The sequence below is a fragment of the Siniperca chuatsi genome, linkage group LG2 (assembly GCF_020085105.1).
Source record: "Siniperca chuatsi isolate FFG_IHB_CAS linkage group LG2, ASM2008510v1, whole genome shotgun sequence".
NCBI classification, from domain to species: Eukaryota; Metazoa; Chordata; class Actinopteri; order Centrarchiformes; family Sinipercidae; genus Siniperca; species Siniperca chuatsi.
Window position 1 is genome coordinate 2,494,631 of NC_058043.1, and position 12,356 is coordinate 2,506,986.

The 12,356-nt window shown below is 41.5% G+C and overlaps 1 protein-coding gene across 2 annotated transcripts in view; it reads left to right on the top strand.

Annotated features, from left to right (window-relative positions):
• The window catches only part of si:dkey-49n23.1 (semaphorin-3D), a 103,119-nt gene that overhangs the window by 1,053 nt on the left and 89,710 nt on the right, over positions 1-12,356 (top strand). The gene's annotated exons all lie outside the window — the stretch shown is intronic.

Here is a 12,356-nt window from a genome sequence, read left to right on the forward strand (position 1 = left end):
GTGGTCATTGAGAAGTTTCCAGGGGTCCTTGTAGCAGATTTTGTGGTCATTGGGGAGGTTCCAGGGTCACTGCAGGATTTTTGGTGGTCATTGAAGGGGTTCCAGGAGTTTTTGTAGGAGTTTTGGTTGTCATTGGGGAGTTTCCAGGCGTTCTTGAATATTTGGGGGTTATTAATGGAGTTCCAGGAGTTTTTCTAAGTGTTTTTTGTGGTTATTGAGAATGTTTCAAAGTTTTTTTTTAAAGAGGTTTGGTGGTCGTCAGAAGTTTCCAGGAGTTTAGGTGGTTGTTGAGGACATTCCAGGCGTCCTTGTAGAAGTCTAGGTGGTCACTGAGGTGGTTCCAGGAGTCCTTGGAAGAGTTTAGGTGGTCAGTGAAATGTTTCCAGGGGCGTTTGAGGTGATTCTGCACTAATTACTTAATGATCCCAACAGGAAGGTTTAGTCTGGAAGAGCGACTGCTGTCATCACGAGTCTCACGGTGGACAGTGCTCCTTGCAGATGGGGGCTGCTGGTACCAAACGTTATCAGGAAACATCCACCTCTTTGTCCAGGCTGCTTCACTCAGGACTCCAGCCGGAGAAACTGGCTTCCTCGGGCCAGCGGAGGGACGGCGGGTCTGTCCCTCACCCCCAGATATATTTCACACACCTTCAGCTGAGTTTGCTGGAGACAGAACCGTGTGTCTCTGCTGTGAGTAAACCTCCCCCGATTGTCCCTTGCCTTTCCTGTTATGGAGTTCAACACCCGCTCTGCTGTACAATCTGTGAGTGGGACTGCTGTTTCCTGCCCTGTGTGTGTGTGTGTGTGTGTGTGTGTGTGTGTGTGTTGTTGTTTTCCTGGCTGCGTCGGGTCATTGTGTCTCCTCTCAAACGGTCGCGATGATAATGGCGTGACGCTGACACACGGCCACCTGCGGGATGTGTGTGTTTGTGTTTGCACATGTACATTTACTCGAGTACTGTACTTAAGAACCGTTTTTAGGAACTTTATTTCGATTTTATGCTGCTTTATACTTCTACTCCACTACATTTCAGAGGGAAACATTTAGCTTTTTTACTATATTTAGTTTTATTTTCTCTTAAGAAGTGAAAAACCATCTTTTACAGTAGAAATCTCAAACTGTTTTCAATGAAAATCAACTTTCTGCAACTAACGATTCTTTTCATCATCGCTTAATCTGCGGGTTATTTTCTTGATCAATTATTTTGTCTGGGAAATGTAACAAAATAGTGAAAAATGGACGTTGATCATTTTCAAGATGGCGTCTTCAAATTTCTTGTTTCACCCAAACGTCCAAAAACCAAAAAATATTTCTTAACTATCATATAAGATCAAAAAAAAGCAGCAAACCCTCCAGTTTTGGCATTTTTGCTTGAAAAATGATTGAAATGATTAATCAATTATCAAAATAGTTACAGATGAATTTTCTATTGATCATCTAATAGATGAATCATTTCAGCTCTATTAAAATCCACTTTCATCTTTCTGGTGCAGCAGTCCATCTCGTTCTTTCCTGTTTTGAGATGCAGACACTCATTTCTAGAACCTTTTTTTAAACAAGTTCATTTAGATTAAAAACAAGTTTAAAAATCTTTCTAAGACTGAGGTTTTTGCAGGTTACGCTTTATAAAGCCGTTAAAATCAGCTCCCCCCTCGACAAACTGCTCACACGTTCATGCATCATTGATAACCCTAGATCGAGCACTATGAACTACTTTTACCACTTTTACTTTGGTGTATTACTACTTTTACTTAAGTTAAGGATCTGAACACTCCTTCAAACCCGGGACGGGAGGACTGAATGGAAATTTAGCAGGAAAAAGTAATAATGAAGCTGTTTTATCTTGTAGCAGAGCCTGTTTAAGCTACTGGACTCCCTCTCAGTCCGGGTCCTCCGGTGGAGAGAGGTATTACAGCTTTATCTACTGCTGCTGAGTGAAGTGTGTAAAAATGATGGAAAACAGAACTTAACATTAATATAATAATAATAAAGAGTGAGACCCGCTCTGTAGGAAAAGTGCAATGAGATAACTTCTGTTATGAACTGGCGCTGTATAAATAAAACTGAATGAACAGAAGGCGAGGAGCCCAGTGGAAGTCAGCACTTGACTGAGGACGAGGCCGCCATGTAAAGGAACGCTGACAGAAAGGAGGTTTTGGCCGTCAACGACACAGATAGAGATCGCTGAGCACGCAGCGGGCCTTTTCCTCGTGTTTTTTAAAAGTTGAATCGAGTCAACCGGCACATCACCCCAAGACTAGAATAAACAAAGACTGCAGATAACAGTCTTATCTGATGGCCGCCGGCCAAAGAGAAGCGAAGTTCAAAGCTGCAGCACTTAAGAGTTGCGTGGCTTTCTCTTCTGATTGGGTTAGAGTAAACTGAGCAGCGGCGAAATCTAACTGTACATTTGGCGACAAAGTTGAATGGAAGCGTTGGCTTCACCATTTATGGGCATTCGAAAACAAAACCTCATCAGTGTACATTACAGCAGACCATAAAAACAAAAGTTCGATGAGTTATTTTTATGTTGTCTCTGCATCCATTTTTTTTTTTTTCAGCTTAGCGTTAGAAAGGTTTTGGATTCTTACATTTTAATCCAAACTGCTTATCTGCCGCATCAAAAGACAAAGACACTTCCTTTTGTAACCAAGACAGACCTGACATCTGCAACAATGAAGCTCCACGCTTTCACTGCTGTTTTTTAAGATGCCAAAGGAGCCACAGAGCTGATTTGGTGTTTTGGTGGAATCTGACTGACAAGAATAATCAGTTTTCCTTCTGGTCTTGTAGGAATGAGACTGTATTGTTGTTGGAAGCGTGTGCGTCGCTGACATTACCGTATTAACACGTCACACACCACAGCTGCCCTGAGCCTCGTTAGCGCACTTCTCGTCTGAGAAGTTCTTTTCCTGGTTTCTAAAGTTTGTGGGCTGTCTGGCAGCTCAATCAAGAATCAGAATCGGAAATACTTTATTGATCCCCGAGGGGAAACTCTTTAACTCTTTGAATCAAGAATCGCTTAACATTTCCAACAAGACTTACAGGTGCAACAGGTGAAAAAGATTCACACACACACACACACACACACTTCACCCTACCGGCTTCATGACATAAAAAAACAACAACAAAATGTTGTCATCATGTTGTAACCTAAATCAAAAGCTTTATCCTCTGTACGGAGGCCCTTTTAGGACATCTCAGACTCAGTGTCAGGCCCAGCTTTCATCAGGCTTTTTGCTGAATGCTAATGCTAGCATTGTGGCTAAAATCCTTGAATTCCTACATCAGCAAAAATAAGAGGTTCTCTCTCTTTTCAGTCTCGGACCCGCGTGATGTCTCAAGGTGCACTCTAATTAAACATGAAGTAGATTTTCTACTTTTACTTTTGGTACTTTAAGTATATTTTGATGCTAATACTTAATACCACTGGAGCAGGCCGACGCTCCGGACACGTGTCGGTTGACAGACGTGTTGGCTGTTATTGGATTGAACCTGAAACCTTTCAGTCACAGGAAGGCTTCTCTAACCTCTAGGCACAAGCTGGTGTTCTGTTGTACAATATGTTTCCTGTAGTCAGATCAGACGCTGGCTTTCTTTCTCTGTTTGATCATTGTACAACTTCCCAAATGCGTCTCTGAAATGTGCTTCTCATTCTCCGTGCATGCGAGGCATATCTTCTTTGAGAACGCCCTGATTTCATACGGGGTTGTGCATCCGTTTGAAATGCAGGTCTGTTTTCCATTCGGTTCATTCTGGGTTCGACGCCAGCTCCCTTTTCATCTGACCTCTCGGTCTGTGTTGCTGCCCTGGCAGTTGGACAGCGAGAGGCTGCTTCAGGCTCCCCGAGGCAGAAAGTGTTAAATCACTAAATCAGTTTCTGCCAGGTTCTGTCAGGTTCTTGTCTCTGTATTTAGGGCGTTTTCTCTCTTTTGAGTATAATATATGCATCCTGACACAAGTATAGGTATGTTTGTGTGTGTGTGCGCATGTAGACACGTGTGTTATTATCATTGTCAATTAATCTGATCATTTTTTCAATTGATTGTTTATAAAATGTTGGTATATGCATTTTTATATATATATATATATTATAGAAAAATAGTTTTAAAAAATCCCATCACAATTTCCCAGAATCCCAAGGGGACATCTTTAAATTACTTGTTTTGTCCGACCAACAGTCCAAAATCCCAAATATTCAACTTCTTCCCATCATTTGTTTTAAAAATGACTGAAACGATAAAACGATTATTTTAAATGTAGTTTCCAATTAATGTTCTGTCAATCGATTAATCGTCTAATTGTTTCAGTTTCTCTAAACTGATTGATCGACCAGTCGTTTCAGTACTGAAGTGTGTGTCTGTCCATGTGTGTGTGCTTCGATTTGCCCGGGCAGGCTTTCTAATTTGTAACTGCAGTTCTGCGATAACAAAATACAAATCTCCGTGAAGCTTTTATTTGACCTTTAACCCTCTCCATTCATAAACACCTCATCACATCCAGGCGTCCCTGCTGCACGATAAAGACTAACGTGGGCTGTTAGAGCGAGTTAAGACTTCTGGGCCAGCAACGGCAGGAGTCTGGCTCTTTGAGGCCGAAGTGGGACAAAGGCAGAATGAGACTTTACATCACTTTTAATGGTGGAGCTGACAGTGTGCATCGAGTCAGTATCAGGGACAAGGCCCATTTCACAAAGTCACTTGTAAACTTTTTATATCCTCAGTGGGCAAGTTTACGTTAGTGTAGGGAAACTAGATGAAAAGCATCATGGAGTGGTGATAAACGTCGGTGGAAATTCCCTCACAGGTTCTTTGGATAACTTACAGATGCAATAAAAGAGGTTTTTATTACCTCGTAGAATAGATTACCTGTAGGATACTGTATGTGCTGGGCTTTCATTGGGTTACTCATCCATACAAATGACTCAGTGATTGACGTTAACATTTCCCGAATCCGTCAGATTCATCGGTAAATTACGCATAATGTACTTTTCCACAAAACTGATTCCATCAGTCATGTTAAACTCACCAATTTGCTGCTTGTAGTTTCTGTTTTTAACAGAAATACCTGTTTCTCCCACTTATTAATTCTATTTTCTACACTTCCTGTAGTGTTTTTCATATTAAAAGCAGTAACCAATAACGGGAAGGCTGGAATACTCATTCATGGTATCTCAACATCGATCAGGAAAAAATGGAAAAGTGAATGCACTGATTATTTATTTATTGGTGAATGAAAACAGCAGCTCTGTTAGAGAAGAGAATTTCACCCTCTGACCCTGGTGAAATAGTTTTTAACCCTTATGATGCTGCCATTGGATTTCATTAGATTTTGGGTCCTGAACTGAAAACATTAACTCATTTTCACTCCCCTGATTGCCATAATTGATATTTATCATTACAGTATCATCTGAGGTTTATGTCTAAAACATCTGCATGCACAGTGAATCTTGGTAGTTTGATTTCCATAGATACCTATATAACTGGCTGTTGTATATGTAATGTATATATGTAGTGTATATCTGTCATTTGGGAACGTAATTTGCGAACAAGATTGATGATAAAACAATACGAAGCCTGGTGTTACACCCCAATGCAGCTGCACACACACCAACCTAATGTCACCCTGTCACTGCTAATGGATGAAACCAGGCTTTCTCTTTCCTTTTAAAGAAACCCAAACTTCCCACCAGGTTTATAAAATACCCATTGCCCCACCCCCATGAAATCATGTCTTCCTCTGTAGGGACAGTTTATACATTGTGTCCATTTCTGATACGCAGTTATAGTTTGAGAAACTAGGACTTTCAGTTATGATTATTCCCAAAGCAAGAATTAGAATTATTACCTAAGGTGCCTCGATTGGGTTATTATTGCGAGTCTTTGCTATTAGAGGTGTAGATGCACAGAAATCCCAGCAGCTTCTTAGATGTCCCTTTTTATGTCATAGATATTTAAAAATCTAACAATGTATTTGTCATATATTGGCTTGAATCATGGATGACTTTGTTCTGGATGTGTGACTTTCTTTTCTGTGATATGATGCCATTTTTTTTCTAGATATAATAGAGCAGAGCGTGTTTCATCTTGTATCATCTCATCTTAAATTATACCATCGTGTGCTCCATGCTCTTGTCATCTAAACACAAATAAAAAACCGAATTAAGATGAAATCCATCCATGTTCGGCCGCTTAGCGGGGTTGTGGTCGTGGCGGTAGCAAGCCAAGCAAGGCAGGCCAGAAGCCCTCCTCCCTAGCTTCTTCCTCCAGCCCCTCCCGTGGGATCCCGAGGCATTCCCGGCCCAGATGGGATAACTAATCTCACCAGCATGTTATGGGTCTACCCTGGGGTCTCCTGCCAGTTGGACATGCCCGAAATATCTTCCCCCGAGTCCAGAAAGGCATCCGGATCAGATGCCTAAGTCCGCATGTATGCACAATGTCATTCTTTTGGTCATTACTCTGAGCTCATGGCCAAAGCTGACTGTTGGTGAGGGCCTCACCATCAGGCTCAGCTCCCTCTTCACCAGGCCAGCCTGGTACAACAGTCCCAGCTCCATCTTACCCTCACTGGGTACCCTGAGAGCTTTAACTCCTTCGCTTGCTGTAGCAACTCATTCTCAACCTGAAGGGGGAAGTCCACCAGCACAGTACTGTGGCCCTTCATCCCGGGAGGTGCGGACCCTCGTCCAAACCACTTCACGTTTGGCTACAAACCACACTCTCCATCTTCAGCTGCACCTCGATATTTTTGTCTCTGAAATGAGCCTTTTTAAACTCATGCATCTATCATTCAAATGACCTTCCTGGATCGTATTTCATTGTCTCACCTGTACCTGAAACAACATGCCCCCAATAACACAAGCCCTTGGCACTCCATATTGCCGCACACTGGACACAAGACACTGAGTGACGCAATCATAACCCTTCTTTAGGTCCACAAATCATATTGATACTGGTTGGACGGACTCTCCATGACCCATCCATTTTATACTGTTCCATGACCAGGACCGAATCCACATTACTCCTCCTGAATCGGAGGTTAGGCAGTTGGCCTGAGCTTCCTTTCCGGCACCCTGGCATAAAAACCTTCCAGGTAAATAACCTTTCGTGAGCTGTGTGGCACCCAAATAATTGGAGCACATCCTCCAGTCTCCTGGGAATCCCCTCAGCATCTGCAGGTCCACAGGCACTACCTACTGACCTCCACGCAACATTGGAAAGGCGTGTCAACCGTGACAGCCCAACAATATCCAGAGACTTTAGCATCTCGGGATGAATTTCATCCATCCTTGGTGACTTACCACTGCAAATCTTTATGACTACCTCAGGTAGTTCTGCCTGAGAAGAGAGAGAGAGAAAAAATACCTGGTTTGAACAGTAGCATGAGATGGACCTGCTCTGTTCACCTGTCACATAGAAAGGTTTATTTGGTCAAAGCCAAGGTTAAGTTTTGAAACAGGATGAAACAAATAAACTTCCTCTGTAGTTTCCATATATTCCAAAGACCTGTTCACACGAGATGGAAGTTGAACCTGTGTCGTCAGAGATGAAATTATAACCTTTTTGTAGTGGGAAAATTTGACTTCTTGAGCAAACGGACCTGAATTTGGGATTTGGTCACACTGTCATTGCTCATGACTCAACTTTATTAGAGCAGCCTGCTCCTCTCTTTTGTCAGCCACATTGCTAGCAGAAATAATGTACACACTTTCTAATGGACGCCGAGGTTTTCACCAAAAATCTGTTTTTAAAGTTCATTTTTCACAACTTAACCTACAGCATATTTATCCTGGGAAGATGAATGTGCACAGATGCTCTTTTTCACCAACCCTCTGCAAGACATTCACTCTCCTCCCAGCTGTTATTTCTGCGAGCAGCCCTTTAACACTCCAGTCTTTTGTAGCTCCACTGAGGGAAATTTAAGGTTAAGTGCCTTGCTCAGTGACGGCACAGAAGTAGCTGATGAGGGAGGGGAAGCAGTTCCTCCTTCGTCCCCTCCCGGATTTTTCCGACTCAAAGTCAAACTGTGCAATCACAAATGAATTCCCCCAACCGCCCAGTAGTCATCTGAATCGGCAGAGACTTCCCCACCCTTTATCTTGTGGTTGCTGAATGAATGATTCAGGTTTCTTAGAGTTTCATCATTACGTTGTTACCTATGTTGGGTTAACATCACAAGATAAAACATTCAAAGCCATGATTAAAATGTCATATGCCCTGAAACCACAGCTAAACACACACACAAAATATGCAGACATACCACACTGATGAAGAGCCCAGAATAACATCCTCTTCATCCACCGTGAAGGGTCTTGTATGATTAAATAAATCCTTTATTCTTCTTCTTTCTCCAACCCACAGTTATCCGGCTTTGGGGCACTCTTGTGTTTAGAGAGCTGGACACACTTTCACACGCACACCTTTGTGAAGCCGAGAAGTTCCCCACCTTTCAATGCACCGGCGATTTTACCACAAAGGACACAAAACATACAACACACACCCCAGAGAAAGAGACACAAAGAGAGACAGAAAGATTGAGAACGAGAGAGTCCATTCACTAGTTCATGTAAAAAATGAATGTTGTTCTATCAGCCCACCTCAACACACACTACACTTACTGTCAGTACACTCCTGCAGGCCAGGGCTGGGCTGCTGTGTGTGTGTGTGTGTGTGTGTGTGTGTGTGTGTGTGTCTATCTATACAAGCAAAGTTTGCAAATGTGTGAGTCTCCGCTGTGGTTTAGACACTTCCTGAGGGCTGGGAAAGTTCTCAGCCTCATAATACAGATAATAAGAGTGTGTGGTGTAAGTGATTGTGTGTAAGAATGTTTGAGTGTGTGTGATCATTTCTGAGTTTAAGTGTCTATTATGGGACAATCTGTGCCCTGGAACTATTTTACTGTGTGTGGGTGTGTGTGTGTGTGTGTGTGTGTCCTCTAGGCGATGTGCATTCACGGGCGTAGAATGGACCTATTGTGGTTAATGGTCGTTAGGATGCTCTGTGTGTGTTTTGTTGTTTTTCCTTCCTCCTCTGCTGTTTCCTGAGTGTGTGTGAAAGAAATAGAGAGGGATGTGAGGAAAAAGACGAGAGAGAAAGAAAGAACATTTCTACCTAATGTGCATAATGTTGCAGTCGTGTGTTTTGAAACAGGTTGAAATGTCCAAAGCCAACAAAACGTGTCTAGCAGCATCTCTAAAGCTCACTGATGAACACTTTATATCTGGTTTGTTTAATACGTACAAAAACCTCATTGTAAACTTATAAGCGCATCGTCCAAAATGTCAAACTATTCCTTTAACCGTAACTGATCGAAGTGCACTGGGGGGGTTAGGATATAATCAATTAAATTTCATTTCAGTTTTTTTCAATGCAATGAGGCCTTTTTGGCATGGGAAACAGACGTTAACGTTGCTAAAGCAAGAGTGTGAAATAAAAACATATACATAAACAGAAGAGATGTGCTATTAAAATATATACAGATAAGTAAGATGATGATGATGATAATAATGAATAATAATAATAATAATAATAATAATAATAATAATTGTGAGTGCGCATTTAGTTTCCGTCTTGGTTTCACTCGCTCCGTGTCCAATAAAACAATCCACATAGTCCGTTTTCTTATAAATATCTTCCTTTAATCTTGATTGTCAGTTAAATAAAACAAATTAAATAATAAAGGCAAATTATGATCTTAAATCTTCAATATCACGGATGCGGTAAAGAAAACTGTGCGACTCCACTGTATTCCCAAGAGCGCACTACCGCCAAAGCTTCACAGTCCTGATTCTTAAAGAGCCAGTACGCAATTTTAACATATTACATATTTTCAGTGTAAAAATACAGAATACCCATCCAAATGGTATACACAAACAAAGTAAGCTCACAAAAGAAGCCAACTCAAACAAAAATATTCAAAAACTGAATCCAATCAAAATAGGCTCCTACAATAATAATAATCATTGTTTCTATTTAAAGGATAATACTATATTTTGCATTTTCTTTTCTCATTGTCATCAAATCCCATGAAAAGACCAAAACCAGCACTGAATGTATCTACACAAGTATCACAGCCTGATATGTCTTCTTCCTCTGAGCCGCAGCGCTCCATTGTTGTCCAAAAACTATTAAAAACATCAGCGAGCCGCTCTGTTGCACTGGGTGACATGTTCCTTCATCACCATGAACACACACTGCAGTTTATTTTGACTCTAGTTTTCATTTTGGTGTCATATTATTATTATTATTATAGCTTTTTGACATCGGTCCAAGCCAACATAATGATATATTGAATGTCAAAATGTTGCTGATCGGAGCAGAGACAGAGTGAGAGAGAGCAAGCAAGCAAAACTTTATTTTTACAGCAATTTCAATTTCATTCCAAGGGAAACGCAGTGTGTTTGACAGAAGAGCAAAGAATATTAAAGTACACACACATACTGAGTGACAGCCGCGCAGACGGAGAGCAGACCACCCAGCCAGGCTTACATCAGTGTCTCCATCCCAGAGGACGTGACAGCTGAGCAGCACAGGGTTTACGTATCAGCTGCCTCACGGGGGCCAAGACACCCGGGTCACTGCAGAAGATGTACTGCCTTAAACCGAAGGTCAGGGCCCAGCGTGGGTCACTGGCCTGGTTCTAGTGGGGGCCCCTGCATGACAACAATGGAAGAGATTAGCCAGGAAATGTCATGTTCACCATGACAAAAAGAGCCTTTGGGCCCTACAAGATGGCCGACTGACTAACCGTGCCACTAGCGGCACGGCTCTAGGGATGGCAGCGTCAGTCGGTTGGTCAGTCCATCACTTCCAGGCTGGAATATCTCAACAGCTGTTTGATTATTTATTTAAGTAGACAACGTTTCGACCCCAGTCGGATGCTCGTCAATTCAAAATGTTTGAAAATGGATACACGCACACACATACAGTACATACCAACAGGCTCTATGATGACGGGTGTGGTTTGCCATCCAACCCACTCAGGGTGATAAACATTAACAATTCAGTAAGTACACAATTACATAAATCCCCAAAAATGTGAGAGTATAAGATCATAACCGCCTGCATCTTGTAAAGTTTATCAAACCTGAAATTAACCGATATCAACACGTTCTTATCTAGACATGAGTTCATTTGTGTAAATAGTCTTTTGGCATTTTATTGGACGGTCACCGTTTCACAGCGAGACCCGAGTCAAACAGTGTTCGCAAACATTAATCAAAATGTTTATTTTAATCTGCTTAAAGTGTGAAGACAATCACAGGTGGAGAATGTAAAAGTCAATTGAAGCTGTTGTGATTTTAATACAGTTCGGTTCTTATGCAACCTGTCAGAGAAAAGAGGTGCTGCCAGAGGAAACACACTGATAACCACCTGGTGCTGTTAATCATTCTCTTGGATATTAATTCACCTTTTATTTGTTATCTCTCGCTGTGCTTTTCCTGTGAAATGTCATTTGTTTCTTGATGACTCATTTGATCATTCTCAGTTTTTGCTGTATCTTGTTCTCTTCTTCTACTCGTTGGGAATCCCTTCTTTGTTGTTTTGTGTCTCAAGACTGAAAAAAAATAATGGTAGTTTTTTTTTTTTTTTTTAAATTTAAATCTGAAAATGAAAGGTCATCAATCAAGTTAACCATACAGAGTTGGTTCAGGAGATGGTTTGAGACACTTTAATTTAGAAATTGTAACTTAAGTTTGGTGTTTAGCCCTACAAGAAGTTTCTCGTTCCCTTTCCTCACCGCTCAAAGGATGTGTAACGTCAGCTTTCACGACACAAACCAGACAGCAGTCTGTCGTGGTCACTGCCAGACTTACAGTCTATAATCCCTCTCCCCTTCTATCTTTATTTGCACACCCATCCACAGAACATCTGTTTGTGTGTGTGTGTAAGCTGGCAAACAAACAGCCCCCCTCCCCAACAGCAGCACTATCAGACTCTATTGTATTATTGTGTTTGTCTAGCCTACTAATTAATAACCTCTTATCAGGGCCGAGGCAACAATAAAGTATTTCTGCCAGGCCAAGCGCTTCCTTCCCCTCCGTAACCATCTGAACAAACCTTGGAGCTGGCGCCAAGCAACTCCAACACAATGCACAGCAGACACACACACACACACACACACACACACACACAGACTCTTGCTTAAAAAGTGGACACAATATTACAATATTAACAATATTATGGCAATGACATACCTATTTACCTGAACTGGCTGTTTATTTTATTGCGTTTGTGTATATTATGTGTTTTATGTCTTGTGGTATTTTATTTCTCTTGTTGTGAAGCACTTTGTACTTTGTTTTGATAAGTGCTCTATAAATAAAGTTTATTATTATTATTATTATGACACG